We start from the raw sequence: 23,517 nt of genomic DNA on the forward strand, positions 1-23,517 counted from the left end.
GTGAATCCAGCTGGGTCCAGATTCCGTTGGATCGACGCTTCCCGTGTCACCGCGATGGCGGCTGTGCGATGGCCGCTCCTCATCACCGTTGCTCGTCTGCTGGTTAGCTTCTCCGTTGCTATTCATAGCACGATCACTGCCTATTGCACGGGTGGTTTCTTATAATCCTCGTCGCCAGTTGTTGTGTCGCTTACACTTTTACTCTTTATTTCCTTTATTCGTACAATTACATTTATTTGCTCACACTACCAGAAACGTCCGTACTCCATCAAGGTTCGTAGGAGAGAGCCTCGAACTCTCATCTCCTTGCACCCACGTACCTACGATCGAGCCCCGAGTGGCACTCACCACTTCGTCCCCAGGGGTCGGCAACCTATATTATCGTATACAACACAAACGACTTTGTGAAGGATGCGCTTTAGATGTTTATCATACCTAGCAGATTAAAATATTAGCCAAAATGACGGTTAATTACTTCGCTACCTTCCTTTCCTGGATATTCTTCTGGTTGGAAAACTACGGAATGGTTTGAACAATCGAATACATAGTTGATGTATCAGAATGTCGAGTTTTATTATTAGTGGTAAGAACGCTATCAAGCGCAAGCTTATAAAATGAGCAAAATAATTCAAAAGAAAAACAGTCATATAAACGCTTTTATATGACGGCTTAGCGCACAACCTAAAAATTTATTATTTGGGATGCGGCGAGAAATGTGCTAAAATGTCAATAGTATTTTGTTACTTGGGCAAATGCTAACAGCGAGAAAAGCAGACAACAGTATATCTCCAAACTATTCTTCTCTTTCTAGACAACAAAAACGATCTGTAGATTGTCGCAATGTGAGAGAGCGAGAGAGGCGACCAGAGCTGTCCAACTGGCAACTGTCATGCTAGTGTTTGTTCCCTTCAAATGCAAACCAGCGTCCGAAGAGAGCGTACGTTGCGTGTGCAGTGCGAGAACGGATTGTGAAAAGTAGTTGTAAATGAAAACTTTGAATCAAAAGAAACAAAAGAAGGTAAACGAATCGTTAGTGGGCTGTTCCGTTTGTAGCAATCAATTATAGTGTGTACAAGAATATACATAGAGGCTTGTCTGGTGTTCGAATGGAAGTTAGCAAGCTGGAAGGGGGAGACCTAGCATCTCAAGACCCCCTCAAGCCGCTACCATTCCAGTTCTGTAGCAGAATTATATGTGCATGTGAGCGTGTGTGTGTGTGTGCGTAACCTTTTGTGGTGGCTTTGCAGAGGCACGGAAAACAAGTTTGCGATTGTATTTCCTTCGCCCGTTTTGCAACCACAAGAGTCTTAAAAATGATCCTAAAAATTCGTGCGTGAGTTCTGTGCATAGGTGTGTAAAATTTTGCTTCACCCCGTCGACGGTTAGAAACTCCCGGCAGTGACAAAAATCCCGTTCCGCGAAAGGAGTGTCCCGGTGCCCTTTTCCCAGCCAAACGCAAAATCCTAGTGAGACGCCGACGGCTTGGCTCTCTTTCGATGCCTCTCTCTCTCTCTCTCTCTCTCTCTCTCTCTCTCTCTCTCTCTCTCTCTCTCTCTCTCTCTCTCTCTGTCTCTCACATCTCGTTTGCTCTCAATGTAGGCGTGTGTGCTGTTTTTGAGTCTCGCGATAGTGTTGTTTGCTCTCAGGACAACAAAATAAATTCTGCCCGAAGGGCGTCCAGGGGGAATGGAGGCATTTTTGCGCAAGTACCGCACCCCTTCTAACACACTGCAATCCTCCACCGGTGTGTGTGTGTATACGTTTATGCTGTGAAGCAGAAGAGCAAGAAGAGGCAAGGGCACAACTGAACAGTGCGTCGGTGTGTGCGTGCGGCTTTTGTTTACACGGTGTTTCGCCGCCGGGACAACGTCCGCACGAAGGGAACCGCCGCGTACAAGCAGCGCGCGAGCGGCTGGTAGAGCGAAAGAGACACAAACAAAGAGGCGCGCACGAGTGAGAGAGGGCGAGTTGTGCTCGGCTCTTGTCAAAATCGGGATCGGGAACACGGCACAACCACTCGCACACTGTTTACCTCTCAGCCAGCGGTAGAAGGCTGTGCGTTCGCTTGTTGTGTGCATTCGTGAAGAAACAGTGCCGTGTGCTGAACTGCTGGAGTGTGCACTGGATGTTGGTTGTGTCGAAAAGGGAAGAAAAACGTGAATTCAAATTGCATTTCAGGGCTGCCTTGTGGATGCATTTCCCTCCGAATCAGTGTGAGTGTGAGTGTGGGAAATGAAACGCTGCAATTGAACGCACTCTTTCACGTCCTTTTCCTTCCAACGCCGACGCCACCGGGTTCCCCTTGACTCATCCCGGGGACCGTGGTGCGCTGATAAAGTGTGAAGCAGCAGCTCCTCTGCTCAAGTGCTGTGTGGGCACCCTTGTTGGTTGTGCAGCAGAATCGCGGCATCGAAACGCGATATGTTGTTGACGATGCGGCCGTGAAGATGATGTACTGGGTGCGTGTGTAAGTGGGTAATTTTGAAGGGTGTGTGTGTTTGTGTGTGTGTGACGAATAATCGTATGTGCCCGAAGGAAAAGGAAAAGATAGATCCCACACCACCACTAAATCCTTGTTGTGCGCTTTATAATTTCGGATTAAAGTGTGTGTGTGTGCGCGTTAGTGTGTGCTCTGATGTGGAAGGTTTAAAGGGCATCTTGTAAGTTAAGCGGGGCTAAAAGAAGGTATTTAATGGTCGTGGCTCGAAACCCGAAAAACCACTCCAGAAGTTTTCACTCCGTGTTACGCCCGAGTGTGAATTGATGTGTGTATGTGTGCCTATGTATTTAATGTGTGTGTGTGTCCCTTTTCCCTACCCAACAGTAATAAGGATGATACGGTGCCGTGTGTCTTAGCCAGGAAGTGAAGATCGAAGGGCTTTGTGCAACGTTTCGATCGAATTCAGTGAGGGATCGGTTTGAAAGTGTATGTTACAGCCATTTTCACATCCTGTGTGAAGTGAGAAGAAGCAGAAAAGGCTGTTAGCTGCGCTGCCTTGACAGGTAATGGGATAAACATTTTTATTATTATTTATATTTTTATGTACAATATATAATTTAAAATAATTTTAACGAACTGCTACTAAGCCAAATCACTTTTATGTAAAAAAAAATATATAAAAGGGCGGAACTGACAGTTTTTTTTCTTGCATTTCTTGCCGAGAGAAGTAGTGTCCGCCTTTCACACTCTCTGTCTCTCTCGGGGAGCACACAGTGCCCACATCCTGCACTGATGTCGGTTTACGCACTACTACACCCATGCCCGCACGCACACGCAGCCGCACTCACACGGGAGCACGGCACCGCGGAGAGTATCCTTCCTTCCGTTTCTGTTGCTGTGGTGATGGTGGTGTGCGCCCACACACACACGTACGCAGCATCCTTTGGATCGTTGGCTGTATGGCTCCTCTATTGACGAAGGGCGCAGTGTGATGGAATCTCCATCGCAACCGTGTGAGCAGTATGGAAACGGACCGTAGTAGCACTTGTATTTGTGCACGGGAAACCCTTTCCGCACGCTCCAGCCTAAATAGAAACTCAAAAGTCATCCTGCTGGGCCGCTCCCACTCCCCCCCCTCTACCAACCCGTATTGAATTTCCTGTACGGGCTGTGATTTTCCAGCCTTTTTCTTCTTCTTCTTTTTCCACGCTCTCATTTTTGGGGAGGAAAAACCGGGGAGCTATTTTACCGGAAGGTTCTCGCCGTCGTCGCCCTGGCGCATGCGAAAATCTTCAAACATTTCTTCTCGGTACCGAGATGGGAGGTGGTTTTTGGGTGTGCAAATGCGTGTGTTTGTGTCAGGATGAAGCTTTTTTCTATTTGTATAAAATTAGTGGTTGGAAAGATGAAAAAAAAAAAACAGTTTTTTGGTTGGATAGAAAATACCGCCCAATCTGCTTGCCGGCACCACCATCTGTGATTTATCGTCTAACTCAATAGTTGAATAAAAATGACTCTCTCTTCTTCAAGATTGCTTCTCCATCCGAGATTAGATCCCTAGAGTGACGTGTTGCCAAGCGCATACGAATGTACTAACAGGCCGGGTCAGAATAATCGACTACCATTATTGACATGGAATCGTAATGATAAAGCAATTTAAAATGAGGCTATTAAGGTGTCAATGAGGGATAGTTAATAAATTAAAATTTAATGTAACAGTACTGCAGAATTTTGAGAAAAAACAACAAAATTTATCGATTTAATATTTGGTTTATTCTTAGCACTTCCTATTGTAGGTTCAGCAGCAGTTATAAAACGGACTTATCAGTCAATCATTTTTCATTTTTTACCTGTCCAACTCTAGAGAATGGTCCAACAGCATAAATAAAGTGTTCTATTAGGTATGTGTCACAATGTTGCTTCAATTTCCACTGTTTTGCACAAAAACCCCTTGCTTGTGTGTTTGGGGTTTTAAACCGAACCGAAGAATGATTTTGAACATTAAACATTTACACCTAACACCAAGGTCGTCGTGGCAAGCCCTTGTATTAGAGGCTTTATTAGGGGTGCCTGCAAGCTACCATAAACTAACTAACTCTATGGCACGTTAAAAGAAACCTTCCGGTGGTCGTAGTAGCCCGGTTTGCGCCAAGGGCCTACCGCAGCAACGTCTCATTCCGTGTAGTAGTTTATGATGTTTGCTCATGGATTCTTAGCCACAACACAGTCGCGTTCCGTGCAATTGGGCCGCGCGAACCATCATCGTTTGGCCCTTCTTAGGGCTGGCATTGAAAATCCAGGGGCGTCACCCGTGTGTGTGTGTGTAGCTGTGGCAACTCGGAGGCCTAGTTTAATATAGAACGCACGACTTGGTGTGTCGTTCTTTTTCCTGACCTCCAGCCCGAACGGGTGCCGAGTCCAGCCAGCAGGCCCGGCACGGCATTGCTGGTGGAGCTTTTTTTTTTACCCGCCGCACAACCGAAGGGCTCTCTGTATCTGACGTAGTACCTTAATGTTCGTCATTGTCGGTGGGTGTGTGTGTGTATGTGCGGAAGCCACCTTTAGCTGGACGGTTGATCACGAAGCCGTACGAAAGTTGAAAGTCGACCTTGCCCAGCTATGGCCGGCTTCACCTGTTCTCTGCTCGGTCGATTGGTTGATCCAATGATCCGGTGGTCGATTTATAAACGTGGCGCATAATTCCACACCCTGGGTGCACGTGGACGTCCAAGGGGTTGGCGGGAGAGTGTGTGCCCGTTGAATACGCAAGTGGTCCGAGGTGAACCGGAGCAGTAGTAATTATCGATGCGGTATCAAACCTTTTTTTTTCGTCCCTCGGGACGGTGTGGAGCTGACCTGCAATTTTGATGCGGATAAAAGGAGTGCCCAGAGGTCTGTTGCTATATCATGTCTACTTTAAATTGAACAGCGATAAATGAGATATTATTTTGAAAATAGTTATTCTACATGGAACTGTAAAAGTGACGCAAAGAGAATGTGAAAGGATGTCAAACGGAACATTTAGCTTGTGACAATAAGTTGTATAATTTGCATATTACATGAATGTAAAAGACTCTCTCTCTCTCTTGGGAAATGTAACGGTCTAGTCATTTACACATTTCGTGCCATGTTGGGTGTGTTCCGAATGTGAGTCTGGGATTTGGGCAGCCCTTTCGGGCTATGAATTTTAATCAATATCATGTTTATTCTACTAAACTCTAGCAACATTTGGCGAGACAAAAACAGTCAAATATCACTATCGACAGCTCACCTACCCATCAGCAAAAGAAAGAATTTAACGATTAATTTGCTAGAGAGTGTTAATTATGAGTGCCTCGCTGGAGCGTTTTCCATATTGGGGAGAGAAGGTGTAAAGTTTCAAAGCGTCATGGGGCGACGAGTAATCTTTTATAATTTCAAGGTGTATTGCAAGACAGAAATTAGCTATCGTTCATCTTTAAAAAAAATGTCTCTTTGTTTGACATCGATCCAATTTAAAAACAAGGTTAATTGCAATTCGCCAATCTCCTTTATTAGATTGTTGGATTAAAAGTTACTAGTAGGGGGGGAGGTGCGAGGTTTTTCCCTCCTCTCTGGCCCATGTTAGTATCCAACTAGTGTGGCTTCCGATCGGTGCACTTCGGTTCTGTATCTCTCCATCTCCACTGCCAAGACACTCGGGCGAATGGCACCAACCAGTCAGTAATGTCAATATTTACCGACATAAAAGTCGTACACGGACAGCAGTGGCCCGGAAATCATCGTATCCGCTCATGTTCGCCTCCCCTTTCGCTCTCAGTCGGTTTGTGCAACCGGTTTTGCAAATTGTGTGTGTGTGTGTGGTTCGGAAAGGGAGTAGCGAAAAGTGAGTTCGCCCCCCGATAACCCATAAGCGGATTAGACCGGCCCCGGCTAAAGCCGAGCCAGGATCGGATAAAACTAACGCCCCAGAAAGGAAAACTGTTTCCGAAGGTATAGCAAGTAAAACAAAAAAAAACTGGTGGAGCAACATCCACATGGTTGGGTCGGATTAGCCATGAAGCCAAAACGGTGAATCCTTCGGTGTCACATGAATCAAACTCGTCGAGGGAAGGAAACGTTTTGTGCGATGAGCTTTGTTTACCTTGTGCGGTTTAAGGTGAACTCTCCTCTCCACCGTGGTGGTGACCGTTAGGCTAGCGGAATTGGAAGCAGAGGTCACGTTGGAACGTTTGTCCCAAAACCTTTCCCCTGATTGATGGAGAAGATTAAGAGTTTTCAGTAAAGATGTCTAATGTACTAAATTTTGGACATCAGCGCTGTATTTTGGCACACCGGAAATCGTGTGAAGTCTTCGTCTCCAGAGCGTCCTTGTCAAACGTTGGGATTCGAGGAATTGTGGGTATAAAAAAGCCCCTTCAAGTCTTCAATTTCATGGTCCCAATGCCCACACAAACTGCAGTGTAATACGATCGAGCGTGGTAGAGATGTGGTTTCCTCACACGCGCGCTGGCCACATTTAAAGGAATCAGTTTAAAGATCAAGGCCTTAAGAAGAAGTTGCCATTTACGATTTCCTGCGCTTGCTCCAAAAGCATTCGGTCAATCAATCACACTTTTTTTTGTTTGGTTTGGACGTTTAACTCCCCAGCTATACATCTTCGAACGTGGAAGTTGTTAGAGGTGATGGGAGTTGGCCAATAAACACCTGGACGTAAATCAGATTGCGCTTCCCGGGATGGGTAACTCGCTGGTACTCGATGCCTAACTAAACCTGCTGACGTCTCGATGGTTTGGAGGAGATGTGAAAACATAAAGCTATTCATGGTTCGTTTTCCGGCCTACCCTAGATGACCCTCGTTGCTCAGACGTGCTAGAAGCGGGTCAGTAATTTCTCGCGGCAACTTAATGCAAGCCTAAAGACATGGTTCACAGAGCGCCGACGGGGTAGGACCGTAAGTGCTATTAAGCTCTGGTGTGCATCTGTGTTTATGTTGAGTGATGATGGGCATAAAGCCTCGGATGAAAACGGAAGACCACACAGGTTCCGGTCAGCGGAAAACCTCTCGGAAGAGGGTGTGTCTGGGCTCTGTGTTCAATTTCATCGTGTCACTATCAAACCGCCAGTGGCCAGTGAAGACCAGTGCGGCCAACTGAAACTGAAAAAACAAAAGCCCCACACAAACCGTTCGGATGCGTTCGCTTTCCTGGTCCACTGGTTTGGTGGTTCAAGGCTTGGCCATGCTGGTGGTGATCTTCCTGGGGAGAGGTGAAGAAGTTGAGAGCAGAAGAGACCAAGAGAGAAAGTGTTTCGCCTGACCGCCGGGTTCCGCGGCAAAAGGTGGCACAAGCAGCGGTATTCGTGGTGGTTCGACTTTCGTGTCGATTAAGTTTCGGTACTGGTGTGTGTGTGTGTGTGTGTGTGTGTGTGTGTGTGTGTGTGTGTGTGTGTGTGTGTGTGTGTTTATGCGAGCTGGCCGCAACATGTTTAACATTTTATTTCTTCCTTCTTCGGAGAGAAGGTGGCTGGAATTTAGATAGCCTTATTTTATGCCCACCTGCCGCCCCGGCGCTTCGTGCCTCCAATGATTGGCATGGCTTGGCGATGGTGTGCATTTTTCGGCGGTAGAAAATGTTCATTGAATTTAACTATGCGGAGCAATTTCACAGTTCCATACCGGTGCAGGGGAATTGTTGATGGAGGCTTTTTACACACAACTGTTCGAAATCGAAAGTTATACACATTCCCATGCTCCAAAGCCTGCTATCAGTGATAAATGTTGGGGAAACAACGAGGAACTCTGATATCTTCTGGCAATGCTCGAACTTCTTGGACATCGATCAACGGCATGAATCCACTTTCTTTCTACGCTGAGTGCCAGTAGATGCTAGCAGATATGTAAAGACGACGCGATAGCAGTAAAATTTGGAGCCTAAACCAGTTCAGCCTCTTCAGACCGTCACCTGCCGGTATGGCGGGGGACTGGGACGTTACTGTCCGGGAACTGGTCTGAAAGTTGTGTCGGCCTTTTGTGGCGTCCCGAGTGAATCCATCAAAATTTGCCCTTTTTCGAGTGCTGAAATTAAACCGACGCACTCGCAAGTAGTTAAGAGAGCGTGTAAATGAGAAGAAAGTTTTATAATGTTGTTAAAGTAGGGAAACTGTGAAAAAAACAAACGATGAAGTATCCTTCATAATGCACACGGCACGGGTAGATTGCATGAGGGAGAGAGAGTCAACACTGTTGAGTGTTTGTTGAAATGTGAACACAATCCTTGGGCACAGAGAGCCGACACCGACCGAGCGAGTTGACGTCAAAAGTAACTCCACAGACAGTGCAAAGTACATCATTAGTGGAAGAAGAGGGTTTTCGGCGAATTGAGACTTGCTCTTAGTTGCGCGCTGCGTTCGCAGTGGTATCAATCTTGAACTGAGCTGAGGGTAAACTACACAACAGTTACCACTTGACAGTTTCAATGGTGGTGCTGTGTCCCATTGGAAGTATGGAGACACGAGGCATGATTCCTAATAAGAACATTCCGTGGTCGTCCCACGCGTCATTTTTTGTTTTGTTGGCACAAATCTGTAAAGTTTGTGATGAAAATATATATTTCACCAGCTATAAGCATGGTGGGCACATTGCAGACGAATTGGTGTGATTTATCATTCGTTTATGGAATGTTCCAATACCGGTATCACCCGGTATAGCGTGGAGTTAGGAGAAGGAGAAGAAGTGGTCCTAATACCCTAGAATAAGATATTGGCCGTGTGTCGTGTTGCAAAGTAAAGAATGACTCGTCGCTGATGATAAGCAGATCTTTCGCAAACAGTTTTGCCACCAAATGAAACGGTGCCACAAAGAAAAACAGCGAAGATTATCATACTTATCTTATCGAGCGTGTGGTGTAAAACAACGGCCGTACCTAGCAGCGCGGTGATTGATGCGTTCCGGCATTGAGTATTGAGCATCTTGGTCCTGCAATGTGACTCAAAGACACGACATCTTCGATGTGATGAGTCAAACTTTTGCAGCGTTTAATTTGCCTCATTGTTTCGATTTTCATTTTAATTGGGCCACGTAATCCGTGTGCGTGTGTGTGTGTGCATTGAAATAAACTTAATTTAAACAATGGTAAAGCAGAAATGTTCGGTTAGAGCCTCGCAAATGATGCGTCTGCTCTTGCAGAACCTTACAGCCTTACGACACGCGGTATTAAGTTACCAATTTGTCATTACTTATTGCAAGTCACACACACATCTCCAGCCGCCCTATATTGCTGTGGGCGATGTTGCCCCCCAAAATGGTTTCCATTTTCCCGCGCACGTTTTCCAGCGCACATATGGCAATGGTGCACTGGGTCGGCAAAATTTGATTGATGGATCAATTTCTATCAATTTTATCGTTGATCAAAGTCGCTATTTTATTCCATTTCGATTTCAAACATAAAAGCGCCCGTGCGAGTGACGCTGGCTTAACACAAACTGGGGGAAGTGATTTTCTTTCCCTCCTTCTCTGTGTATACGTAGAAAAAAAGCAAATAGTTTCACTCTTTGGAATGATGAAATGGAAATCACGTCATAAATGTTTTCCAATATCCAATATGATGACATTCGTTTTCACCATTTCAAGCAGTGGAGACGCGGATGTATGTGTAGTCGTAACGTTTTGAAGCCATTCGGCTGAAGCATATTGCGAGGTTGATTAGTACGTATGATGAGCTGCCAATGTGAGGCTTATGGCCGATGGTATGGTATCCATGTAGGGCAAAAGCAGTGTGGGCTAAAAGCTTCCAGATGAACTCCAGACTAGTTTTATAGTTCGGTCTCATCAGTGTGGATTGAACGCTGCAATAGCAATGAAGCAATTCGAATCGCTGGCTCTGGGAGGGTTTGCTTAAAAGCTCTCCGTACAATTTATAGTCATCCCTAACGTCCACGTGGGATACTCTTTATTTATGGCTTACCGAGAATAGAGCCGCCTCCCGTCTCTGCATCTCGATGCTTAATTGATCAGTCATTAGTTTGTGGGTTCTTAATCCTGCTGAGCGATGGTGATCGTTCTTCGTATAATCACACCTTTTTCCCCAATCGAAGAAGGGACGGCAAATTAAATTGAAAGCACAAATAAAATAGAACGTGGAAAGAAAGACAGATAAAGGCAGAACGTTGATTGGAGGCCACGGTAGAAATCGGGCGATTAGTTCGATTTAGTTTGAACATTAATACCAGTGTTAGACGATCCGAGATTTCCGAAAATAAGTGTCACTGAACTATTTTATGGAGGATGTAGTAAGCGTAAACACATAAAGCAATAGAAAAGCAATTTTCGTTTCTTCCTTTCCCTTCGTTGCACTGTGCATTGTATGTTGTACCGTTAAAGATCAACAATCTTATCTTTTCGTCTTTCGTCCAATAAACGAACTGCTCCTGCTGCTGCTGGTGGTGGCTTTCAAGTGCAAACGACGGCAGGCTAGCGATTTGCCATTTGCCAAAAAATCATTCACCATGATGTTGATAATCAACCGGCACAGGGCAGAAACAGGTTTGCTCAAACGAATACGCTGTTGTTGCTCTCTTCTCTGGCGTTTTTCGTCCATTTTCGCGTCGTCGCGTTTCACGTTGACTGACCTCGCGAGAGGCTCACAACTGGTCGCGCGCCTGGTCATCGTCCTCTGCAGCACCACACAGCGGCTCTGGGGTGTAACACAGCGAGCGCGCCTGTGTGTATCTTGAATGGGTCAAACGGAACGGTAGATATCCGTTTTTTTACCGTTAAAAAAAGAGGAGAGGGTCAATCGCGCAGGAGAAGAAGGATCGAAGAGGAAACGTAACACGAAATGCTGTACGGAGTCAGGAGAGAAGCTGTGCGGAGCAATCTTAAGAACTGGAACTCTAGAACCTAGACGAAAGGCGGTGATAGGAATAGGTCATAAGCTAATGAACAACGGACCTGTGGGTTGGAGGATAAGCTTGCCTTTTCGGAGGATTTCTCTTATCTTGCGAGATTTCCATTTTGCGAATATCTATTTCGCTTTGCACTGTAGATTTATGTTTTTGTTTTGATGTTGGATACTTCTTGGTAAGCACCATGGTAATGGAGAGGATGACCAATGAGTCGGAATAGTTGTATAACTTTTGAGTTTTTTTTTTCCCAGAGGTCATTTGGTCTTTAAAAACAGATTGAAATTAGTTTGTTTGAGCAAAACGAGCCTGCTAACGGTTCTCCACTCAGCGGTACGTCTTGTAAATCCCTTGACGCGTAACCTACAACAATACCAAACACGGAGGTTCAGCTTGACTGATGTGGTTTGTATTCTACCTCGCTGCGTTCGGTTTCCGCTGCATACATGCACCTAATGGGCGATGTTTTGCTGGGAAAAGTAGCAGCTGATGTACTGTTTCATGCTGTTCTGTAGATTGATTCGTATGCATGTTGATGAGGCTTAATGAATAGAGCGCTGTGCGATCGGAACTATGCTTCACATCTGCCGCGCACTGGATGTAATAATTGCAAAAAGTTCTGAACTCTGAACGTGGAGTTTGTTCAGAGGATCTAGCACCGTTGGATAAGACGCTGACTGGAATTCATCTTTGTTGTTTAACAAAATGTTTTCGTATTCGTTGAAGTACGACACGGGTTTGCCGACTGCTGATCGTTCAGTAGTATAATTACTTATTTCTGATCTGCTGTAACCCTGAGACCGCAAAGGGAAGTGTGCGTTTGTCAATGACGCGTGCCACGTGGAGATGAAAGCAACGGGTCTCAGTTGCCTCTTTTCCCGTTCGTACAAAGAGCATCCCAGACCAGTACTTTTTGCATCATAACATCTGCCGACAGTACGGAGCTGGTGGTCATTTGCATCCAACACCATCCTGCGGGTGCTGTTTCGGTGCGAGCGAAGAGCGAAAGTTAATGGAACGTCTGGACGATTCATCCACGCACTCTCGTGATGCACTCGACACATACGCCAACGGGATGGGTGTCATCGTCTTTGTTTCGCAGCAGCGACATCCATCGTGAATTGTGGTAATAGCGCCGCCGGCGGGAAGCCACGACAGTGAAACAAATTCTTTATCAGCTCATTTGCATTCGAGTGCAGCAAACTGCATCGCGCGACGACACGTATGGGTCTAGATGGGTGGAAGAGGAGTAGATCCTGGTGTGCGCAAGAGGTAGAAAGGTTCTTCGCTCGTTCCCACTATCTCTGCTCGGGGACAACTTCTAGACTTAGTAATCAGCTTGTGTTGAGCGCGACTTCCTTTTACCCCACCACACGAGCGGTGCAGTGAAGCTACGCGATGTAATGGTGTCTATTGCCCACACCCTCGCCTGCTTTATTACCGTTGCCACCGTCTGTACTTCTGTCCACAAGGCACACGACATGGTCGAAGCTCCTTCGCTGTGATTTTGATCGATTAGCGATGATCATCAGTACTGCTGACTACGCGCTGCTATGTGTGATGTACGCCGGCACAAAGTCCACATCGCGGCCAGAGCGACCCGAGCTCATTGACATCCACCGGTCCCTCCCGGGAGCGACGACCATTAGTGTGGATGACTCTCGGGAATTCATGTGCGGAGGAACCGATGCTGATGTTTTGGGAGAGTTGAACGTGTGTGTGTGTGTGTTTTTTTTTTGTCGATCACTTTGCCCTACATTGACCCTGTCCGGCGGCTGGCGATACGTGTGCACGTGTGTGAATAGATAATCTTGAAACATGATACTGGGCATCTAGGAAGAAAGTGTCTGCGCTGTGATCGGTGAGGAGAACAGGTTTTTTCGTTAGAATTTATAAGTAAAAAAGAGAGTTGTTTTTTGTTGTACAATTTAAAGTTTAATTATTCGTTATTTTTTGTAGAAAAAATCTGATATCGCTTACTACAGCGTGTAACGAATGAAATTAGCGAACCTATGCGATGCTGACTTGCTTGTTTTTGCAGCTTTTATTAGCAATGTATAACGCTAGTTCTGAGACGACCGCATAGCTCCTATGCTAAACCGTCGGGCCAATACGGCATAAGTTGTGCGATCGAATCTCAAAATGGCGAGGACTGACTTTGAGAATTATTCAAGTGTGTGTATGATACAATAAAAGAAGTGCGATCGGCAATTGTTAAATAGAAAAGAACATTATTATAATATTTATATCTATTTTCATACATAAAGAAGAAAAAGAAAAAGCTTCCGCAGGGAAGAAGAACAAACAACACAAATGAATGAAACGCTTTCTTTGCTTGTGCGATTGAATTCTGCTGACGAACACCTCATCACAAGAGAGAGAGCAGGAGGAGAGAAACACAGCGTTAATAATTTATTCCATTTGCAATTTATTAATGGGAATTTCAACAAATCTGACCTGCAGAGTGCATCCATGCAATTCTCCCCGTATGCTTGGGAAACGGGACGCGTCAGTTTGTGGGATGTTTATGAACCTTTGTTTTGTGTGTCGGGCTTGCACCAAGTGGCCGCCAAGTTGCAGCTGCAGTGGCACTTTTTATTAACACTTCAGCGTATTATTCATAGGAAACACGATGCCTTTTTGCGAATAAATTACGATGCAAGAGCTTCGGACAGCTTGCATTTTGTATTACAAATCTGATTTTTTTACAGGTTTAGTAGTAATTTTTATGATACTGTTTTATGGTATTTATTTTTTGCGAAAGTAAGCTGTTTGCATCAGAATACAATGCTAATGGTGATTTAACTAAAATATTCGGTGGGATGTGTGTTTGACACGTTGCAGATCGTTTTGTTTTATGGCTTATGAGAAATGCATCTTAGACTCCCAACCATCTTGGTGGTCCGCATGATCCGGAAACTAGTTTCCACAACAAAAGAGATTATTTTTCTAAGGTGTAACCATTTACGATGCTGTCTATCATTGCAGTAGAAATGGCAAACTTTATTTGATTAATGCTCTATTGCAAACACACTTCTTCACACATACACACACCATTCACACCTAACGCTCATTATTTGGCCGATGCTCTCTCCCGCGCCCGTAGCCGACTGGATGGAGCATAATAATCATCATCTGTTGATTGTTTAAATTCGTTGCATCATTAGTCGTGGCGGCGCTCGATGCACGCGTGAAAGGGAAATCGCACCAGCAGGCTCCACATATTTGCAACAAATTTTTGATCGCTTTGCAAGAAACAAAGCGAGAAATGAAAACAAATCAAACCAACAAACATAAAACGGGCAGGCTAAAGTCGAATACGAAAAAGGCATTAAATATGGTGGCGCGCTGCCGCCCTGGTGCATGCACACACTTTGTGCAATTATTTATGCGCCCCTCTTCATTCCCCTTTTCCTTCTCCTTGCATTCGCACTGGGTTGGGTGAAAGTTCGCATTCGAAAACAACGCATCGTGCCCGGGAAGCTTTTCTGATTGTTTTTCGTTCGCAGTGCAAAACAATTTCCACCGAGCAAGACGCGGCTATGTGTGTGAGAGAGTGTCTTATTGATATTGTGATTTGTTGATGCGATGATAGGAACGCCACAATCGCTTTGTTTAATGTGCCCATTGCCTCGGAGCATGTCTTTGCTTTTCCGTGTTTGTACACAACCTTTGCGTTGCGTTGCAAACAAAACAAAATTCCCCACGAGGCACGAAAAAGAAAGGCAAATAAATAAATTATCCAATAAAAATAAATCATAATTAGCAGCGCCTACGGAGATATCATCGCACCTTTTTGGAGGGGGCGCGAAACTTAGCAAACGGGAAAAGCACACGGGCGCCCAACGCAGGCGACAACGAGGCCAAACAGGCTTTTGGGGGCCATCTATGCAAACATGCTGGGCAGAGAGCTTTCCTTATATGGAGCAAATAACAACCGGGGCCGTCGGGTCAAAGGGGCCGATGAGCGGGCCGCCCGGCGCCCTGTGTGTGGCGTTGATTTATGGGACGGAATTTGTGCTTCTTCGGACGCAGTGACGGGTTTCACCCACCATTCAACCTTGAAGCCTATGTCAGACGCAGTTTGTGGCTGTTGGTTTTGAAAAATGATATAAGTTAAGGGTTTAGTTACCCAAAAAAAGTCAAGTGACTTGTTACTTGCTTGCCCATGAAATTCCCACGCTCCGTCCCAGCTTAAAGCTTGGTGGCAGGATGAGAAGTTGCACATGCGGTGCCCGACTGATCTGGTCTAGCGAGAACCTACGCCCCGACTAAAAAAGACACACTTTTGTGAACGATAATAATAATATGTTTGACACATGTTGTTGCCGGAGCTCATGGTCGTCGGCTCGTTGTCACATGACGTTTTTTCGTTGGCGTTCGTCTACCGGTTGCGTAGCAGTGCAGCAGCGCGAACGTTCATCGTTATGATTTATTCCGTCGCGGAAGAAGTGTAATGTCGAGTTAAAATTACAAGTCTTGTTTTTCGGGAAACTCCCGCCAGCCCCGCGCTTCGCGCAAGCCAATATCACCCCCTCCCCCATTTTGCTTGAATTAGACGCGTCGTGTGCCAACGAGCCGGTTGTTTGGTGGCCGTAAACAGGTGCTTGCAAAATTGCCCATTTCGCCAAACCCCCCTTGAATCGTTGTTGTTCATCACTTTAGCACACGCGACTAGACTCGAACACGACCAGACAGACAGGGAAATGGTGGAAATTCCGTTTATACCCTTCGATTGAACCACGTCCTCTCTGTCGGTGCGCTCTGGGGTTGGGAAATGGGTTATTTATCGCTCACTCGCTACCGATTCCGTGGTCGTCCGAGTCTACCCTATCTACGGTCAACAGTAGTGAAATCAATCAAATTGGATCATTTACGGCATTCTCCCCCCTATCCTTTAGTTTAGTTTGGTTTACACTGATGGGCAGGAAATCGGTTCCCTTTTTCGGTCGGTGCCCCAGCCGTCTAATGATGCCATTTGTGCGGGGGGTAGGCTTGTGAAGGTTATATGTGCGCGGGAGAAATTGCTGTAACCTTCACGAACGCCGGGCACGAAAGAAAGCACGTTATAGATTCCTAATTTGGTAAGCGAACGCGACAGTAGCACGTGATGGTGCAGCGTGTGGTGTGTGTTTGCCGGGAGGCGAAACTCAAGTCACAGACTAATTAATGGCTGTTGTCCTATTTTATGCGCTTCTCCATTCCCGTTTTGTCCGGTGTGTGGAGTAGAAGCAGTAGGTTGACAAAATCGCGTCACGTCCACGCTCAAGTGATTACTCGCTAAATGGCGGTTGGGGACTCATTGACAATGTCTAAGAGCAACGAGCTGCTGGTTTTAATAGTTTAGGTGAAACAATGACTGGCCCTGGGGGGCTATATCCCGAGACCCAAGTGGGCCAGTGGAAAGCCGGATGGGAAACAACTATTCACTTTTATTCTGTGTGTGTATGGTATGCGGTGAAAAGTGAAATTTCAGCCTGTCAAATGCAAATTTCTTGTCCCATGCTGTGTCCAGTGGTTTCGCGGTTGCAGAGTTGAATGAACTTTGGGCAGTATTTAACCAGCTTCGCAGTGGGGTTTGGGATTGTCGGGCTTTTGGGATTAGTATCTGGTTTTCATTTTTGTCATTTACTTTTTTTTTGTCGCTTTACTTGTTATCAGATTTTTGACATCACGCTGTGTAGGTGTATTAAATTGGAGATTGGGAGTCAAAAGATAAATGATAAGGTAAAAGCCAACAAAAAGGCAATTTTATCATGGATTGTGAATGTATGATTGGATTGGACAAAAAATATACAAGACAGATGATGTCTCGCTTTTATGCCTGAACCATCGCTTATTATGGATTCGAGAAAGTGTGACAAGTGCTTCGAAAGGTTTCATCCACCTTTTAAACACAGCAGCATTTTGAAAACAACGAAAACCCTATTGCTTACCTTAATAAAGCCTTAAAAACACATTGGCTGTGAGAATGTGTAGCCTCATTAGGTTAAAATGCTGCCAGCTATTGCCCTAAATGGTGACACATACTTATTGCCACCAATAAATTCTAACCAAGACCATGCGGATGCATCCTCGCCGTATCTGCTGCGGGGAATCTTGCTCAGCACCTTTCTCTCAAATGGAGGAACAAAATTGCATCAGATGTTTACACAACATTTTCCCGTGTTTTTGCTTCACTTGTGTGTGTGGTGTCGTTCAGTGTCTTTCACCGTGTTGGGTTCTGTAATCAAATGCAATGCCGCATCGGTGCCGAGGAGCGCTTTGCTAGAGCGGAACCGGCAATGCAACGGTTCCTGGGAGTTCCCTTTGGCCGGAGAAGATTGTCATCGGTGGCCCGCCATTGTCTAATTTTAGAGAGCGCTTAGCCGGGGTCGTGTGCCGCTAAGGTACCGTCTTGACAATTCCGGAGCGGGTGGTACAATTCGTGGTGCACGAGATTTACAGCTGTCAGCATGGTAATGGCCTTCCGTATGTTGTCACTACGGTTGCAACTGCGAGACGACGATCGACCAGTGGAACGATTTCCGTCCCTCGGGTGACAATAGAAATGTATGTGTGGGTGTGTATTCCAGTGTGACGTAAAGACGTTGGAAAAACTGCAACCATCATCACCTTACGCTTACGGAGGATGCATGCTTTCTATTGAAAGATCTATTTATCATGAGAATGTTGTTTGCTTTTCGAGCATTATTTTTTACATTGAAACACACATGCGCATGTATGGTGATGAAAAATGACGTAGGCAAACACAATGCAAGGTCGGATTGTGTAAGGAAATTATGCACGCACGAGTGCATTGCATCGCTGATTGTTTGTAAGAAGGGCACAGAGAAGCCACACGAAAGGAAGCGGATTTCGTCGTCACCCATTGTACCAAACGCAAAAGCTTCAAAAGCGCCTTCCCCGACACAGGTGTAAAATAAAGTTTGTCGGCTGATGGACCATTTTATGCATAAAGATGTCAAAATCAGCTCCACGGGACGGCCAATTAAGTTGTCTAAGTACCTGTTTTCACTGCCGCGCGGCAGCTAAGGGCAAATTATGTTGCAAGATGTTTCTTTCAAGCCAAGTCGGTACCCACTTTAGTCTTTCTCCTGACTTGGCCACTTGGTAACGTACCGGAAGATGTTGAAGTTTGTATCCTGTGTGTCTGTGTGCTTGCTGCGCGCCGTTAGTGACAAGTGACAGCCTGGCGGCGACGGTAACTATGGGGCCGCGACGCGTCACGGGTCTGCTGATTGATCTGCGCAAAGCGTCCGTGAGAAAATGTCGACTGGGCTCGGATCTCTGTTTTTGTGTTTTGTGCCCCGTTCCCAGTGCTATTAATTCCACGCAGCTCCTCCAGTGTGTGTTGGTGTGTGTTATTATCATTCGCCACAGGAAAGAAAAAGGCACACGATTAGAATACTGATTAGAATACGATTAGGTAGGAATCGAATTCGAATTCTTCGCTGTCGGAGAAGTTATAGTTTCCTTTTAGAATTTTAAACGCTAAGAACTTTAAGAGCGCGCAGAAACACGAACCCCAGACATGGACGAAATTCTTAAACCCTCTTTACTTTCGAAAAAGCCGTTGAAAATCCGTTCAGTTAGTGTTTGTCTGCCGTTGATGGAATAATTTATCGAGTTCGACCGTTTGAATGGGGCGTGCGAAGAGTGTCGTCTACAGCTGAAAGCATCGAAAGAAGCTGTTGAAAGTACACCAATATTTACAGCAAACCCACGGAGAAGAGCGTTAGGATTATCGGATTTACTGCCACAAATTGTGCAGCATTCGGCTGTGAGAGTAGGTTTTTGGGAAGCAGAGGGGTGTAGGCTAAGCAGCGTCTCGACTGACGAAAGCAGACGATTTAATATTGATTTCTGATCAAATATTCTGCCAAGGGGTTGGGGTCTTTGAGGGTGTTTTTTTCGTCTATTACAGACACACGACCAGGTATATAACGCCCTCCGGTGAGTACTTTAGGCGGGCGCAAAAAATCAACTTCCGCCCTCGTTTTTGAAGGGTTGGGTTCCGGCATAAGGATGCCATTTTCGCCATCGAGTGAAATTGCGCTTACGCTTGGTTGGGTGTAAAATATTCGTACTGGTATTTGCGCCTCCTGGGTGGATCGTGTCGACGGATATTTGGCTTTTCGTTACCTTTTCGTTCTCTCTTGCCGGGAACGATAAACTTTGGGCTGGAGTTTTCACCTCCGGTTGCATATTTCCTTTTGCAGCCCGTCGGCAAGGTGTATTTACTGAAGGATAGCTTCACCGTAGCAGGAAGGCAGGAAGATTTAAACCTACATTTAAACGCCTGTCGTTCCAATCCGTGTAATGGTTGTTGGCAAGTCAACTTTAGGTTCAAATTTCGTAAGATTATTGGCTGTTAGTTAACCACAAATGTTAAGCCGGCAATTGGCTTGTTCGGGCTGCCTTTTTTGCTATTTTCAAGGCAATACAAATACATGAAATATAGAGAATTTATAGAGAGAGCGCTGTAAGTCAGTTACTAACCAAATAGTAGGCAACTAAGACTGTCTTTTGTAGCGATACGATTTCATCCGATAGCATCTCTAAAGGGAGTTGGTAAACATTTCCTTTGGGGCAAAATTGAATTTAAAACCCGAAGTTCTTGGGCGCTGTTAAAATCCATTTCTCCAACTTTGTTTTTCCACATCCGGAACACAAACAAACACACACGCACATGTTGTTCGTTGACATTCGAAGCGATATTTTTAGCAAAGGACGCGCAAGCGGAACGTTTATTAATAGTGAACCTTCGTCTCGAGAGCTAGCAAGAGATGCGGCACAACTCCACTTTCTTTTAATGTTTATGGAGCGAGCCATGCTCTCCAGTGAAGGGAGTGGGCGCCCTGGTCAGATTGGACCCTGGTGGGGCAGTGCAATGGCGGGGCGAGCGAACTGGCGAGATTAATCCAATTTTGATTATTGCACCGGGAGAAGAATTGTAAATTAAGCGGCTATTGTGACACACGGCCGGACACAAGACAAGGTTTCGGGAAGGCTACAATCACGTGGAAATGGTGGGTCACTCAGCAGCGTTTTCACTTTCCTTTATTGTTATAATGGAACGAAATCGAGATGATGATGGGCGTGCTTTTGCTTTTTTGTTGTTTGTTGATTGGGAAGTGTAATATAAGTTTATGGGGCTAGCTTTATACTAGCTCCAAAATACTGTTTGTTTATCGGTTTTATTGCATTTTTAGGAGTAGAGATTGTAGACACTTGTTTCGTGAAAAGAAGCCTTATAAGCTTTTACTTTAATATAAACTTTGATATGCGAATGATATGCCCTTCCCTCTTTGCAACGTGCAATTCATCATCCGCGGGCAATCTGTGTCCCCGTAATCTGTCGAAACGGTTTTCATTACCTACGGGTGATGTGAAAATGCCATAAAATATCTCTGCAGCGTGTAACAAACCATAGCCGCATGGCCATGGATGGCCCTCTGGCGAGCATGCTCCTCCTGTGTGTGGGTTCATTTGAGAATGAAAATTCGCGTGACGACGCAAAGCCACCAGATACACAGTCACGGTGGAAAATTATACACATTCAAGCTCTCATGTCGCCAAAAAAGCATCCCTCGAAACGAAAGAGAGGAATTCTTCCCCTGTTTCGAGTGTGAAAGCCACGTGGAACGACAAATTGGCGCATCTGGATGTAATTAAATATGGCGCACTCACGTACAAAACAAACATACACTACTCACCCGATGTTAGCATGCCGTTGGCAACATTAACGAGAAGGATGATGGGAGAAAAGCTGAAGTAATGTGTGAGGTCGTGCCACCCAAAGCAGCATTATTTTAAAAGCAACCCGAACTATATTGGTTGCTTTCGAAGCGAGTCAGCGTCAAGTGACTCTGTGGAACGCAGTGATTTGGTGTTTATACGGTGAGTGTGTGTGTGTGTGTGTCTGGTTTTGGTCATCGTGCGATACGGTTGATTGCATATGATTTCATGACCCAGTCGTACGCGGTAAGCCTGCATTTCCGGCTGGGAGCAGCGATATGGGCGAGGCTGATAAGCGGTGCCGAAAGGTGCTGAAGAATGGACGACCAAGACGACACCGTCTGACCGTTGTGTACTTGAGGATGATAATGCTTTCGAATATTGTTACGTTGTAACTGTGCACAAGGCGGGACCTGCTATTGCTTCTACCAAAGATTGCTGTAATGAAATTCAAATCAAAGTCTCGGTGAAACTCTTGTACCATAAGCTGATATAAATCTGAGTTATTGGCCTTGACAGAGTACCCAGATTCAATTGGAGGCTATCTAGTGTCGTTTTGTTTTTTTTTTTTCTGGTAGCCGCGCTTGCTAACCATTTTCGTCGTACAAACCATACTTACATCTAAACAAGGCACTCCATTCTAGGTCACGGTGGCAATGCTCTCGTAATAGCATCAAAACTGCAAACTTGGCAACGTAATGGCGAACGATAAGATACGGTTTCGGATCATTCAGATTGACAGCGTCGTTTGTCAGAAGATCTCGGCTTCAAACCCTTTCCAAAAAAAAAAACACACCAAAACCACAAACAACCCATAGGTGTAGTGCACAGTGCAACCGCAACTTCTCATCCAACTTGCGCTTGCTGCATTTGGTAGCTGCGGCACGTGATTTTTCCTTCCATCACTACTAAGCAACCGCTGCGGTCGACGGTTAAACGTGTGCTCCAAACCTGCGCTGCCGTGTGGGGCCCTACTTTTGGAAGGAGACGTTGCATTGGGTAATCTCGCGTGAAGCCAATTGCAGCAGCAACAGCACGACGATTGCGGCTATTACTACTACTAGCTGCAGAGCTGTGCTTGCGACAGGGTTGCATTTTCTTAAGTCACCAATTTGGGAGGTGAAGATGAGGGAGCGTGGCCACTTGGGCGCGTTTTCGTGTATATCAAGCATCAGGTTCGTGATTTTAAGCGTCTTTTTTCACACCGATTTCGTGTGCGAGGAAGCGAACAAACCTTCGAGTTATGTCACGCGCGCTTCAGCAGTTTCTTGTGATGGGGGAAAAAGGGTCGGCTTGGGGCGCTTTTGTTTTTCGGTGGATTGTTTCTGCTTTGTCTGCTCTGTGTGTTGTGATACATGTTTACCGATCTCCGGAGCCGCCATCGGAATGCTTAATCGATTTTTCTCACCCACAAAAGCTCTGTTTTGTGGCCAGTTATAATCCGATTTTTCCGGTAAGGCTTCTCTATTAATAGAGGCTGCCTGGGTTGTGGTATCGATTGAATAGAGTCGTTGTTGTATTCTTCTGTGGTCCATCTCCTGGCCTCGTAATAACTAATTAGCTCACACAAGCTGCTTAAAGGGATGGGAAGTCCACGGCCACTTTAATGAGCGGTGTGTGCGCGCGCTATAAGATCAATATCAAATTGGCCAAAAGCAGCATAGCGGTTACGCTTTTTGTCATACACGCGCCCACCGTAATAAACTACCGGGTATAAAGCACGGTGATTTCATGCGTCACTTCACATCGCTGGTGCTGCGGTATTTCAACAGCCCAATTTATTGGGTGTAGAGAAGAATTGGCATCGGTGCTACATCATCAATCTTTGCAGGAAGACTGCGGAGGTGTGTGTGTGTATGGTGCGTGTTTGGTATCCAATCCCGCTAGGTCCGAAGGTTAGGGGGCGTCACGGCGGCAATCTAACGATCAGTTTTGTCGAGCATTCGATTAATGTCGACACTTATCACTTGATCAAATTATAAATATGGATAGTGGATTGTTTTTTGTGCGGTTTGGTGTTTAGCTTTGGTACGGATTCTCACATCCGCAGACGTAAGCAAGTACCACACCTTCAATGTACAGTTTGTCGGAGGACCTTCTTCAGGAACGGAAAGACGGGGAATTGTACGCCGGGCGGGTGTTGTTGCACTGATTCTTTATGCCGTGAATGCGAAACGATTGCCGTCCGCTTGTGTGACTCTGCATTGCCGTGACAGGCAGGCAGGAACCAAATTAGAGTGCGTCTTGGTCAATTAAGCACGGTAATTTGTAGGTTCTTGAATTGGATACCGTCACCTCGGGCTTGAAGTTAACCCCGCCGAAGAAGGTGCACATCTAGGGGGTCGGCTTGCTCGAGACGCGGTGCGTTTGGGGCATGGAAATTAAACATGAAGATGAAGTTTTCCATTTTTTTTATCAGCTGCGTAATTTTATTAACATTGTAGATCATCCTGTTT

General features: G+C 45.7%; 2 protein-coding genes across 10 annotated transcripts in view; one reads left to right on the top strand and one right to left on the bottom strand.

Annotated features, from left to right (window-relative positions):
* The window catches only part of LOC5666976 (uncharacterized), a 56,362-nt gene that overhangs the window by 18,884 nt on the left and 13,961 nt on the right, over nucleotides 1-23,517 (bottom strand). The window lies entirely within an intron of this gene.
* Nucleotides 896-23,517, top strand: part of LOC1276612 (neurabin-1) — a 60,936-nt gene continuing 38,314 nt past the window's right edge. For 5 of the 9 annotated variants that reach the window (XM_061645326.1, XM_061645335.1, XM_061645336.1 and 2 more), the window contains exons 1-2: nucleotides 896-1,018; nucleotides 2,825-3,003. The gene's annotated coding sequence lies outside the window, so the exon portion shown is untranslated. The other 4 variants (XM_061645329.1, XM_061645327.1, XM_061645330.1 and 1 more) reach the window with 4 other exon arrangements.

This window comes from Anopheles gambiae, chromosome 2 (assembly GCF_943734735.2).
Source record: "Anopheles gambiae chromosome 2, idAnoGambNW_F1_1, whole genome shotgun sequence".
NCBI classification, from domain to species: domain Eukaryota; kingdom Metazoa; phylum Arthropoda; class Insecta; order Diptera; family Culicidae; genus Anopheles; species Anopheles gambiae.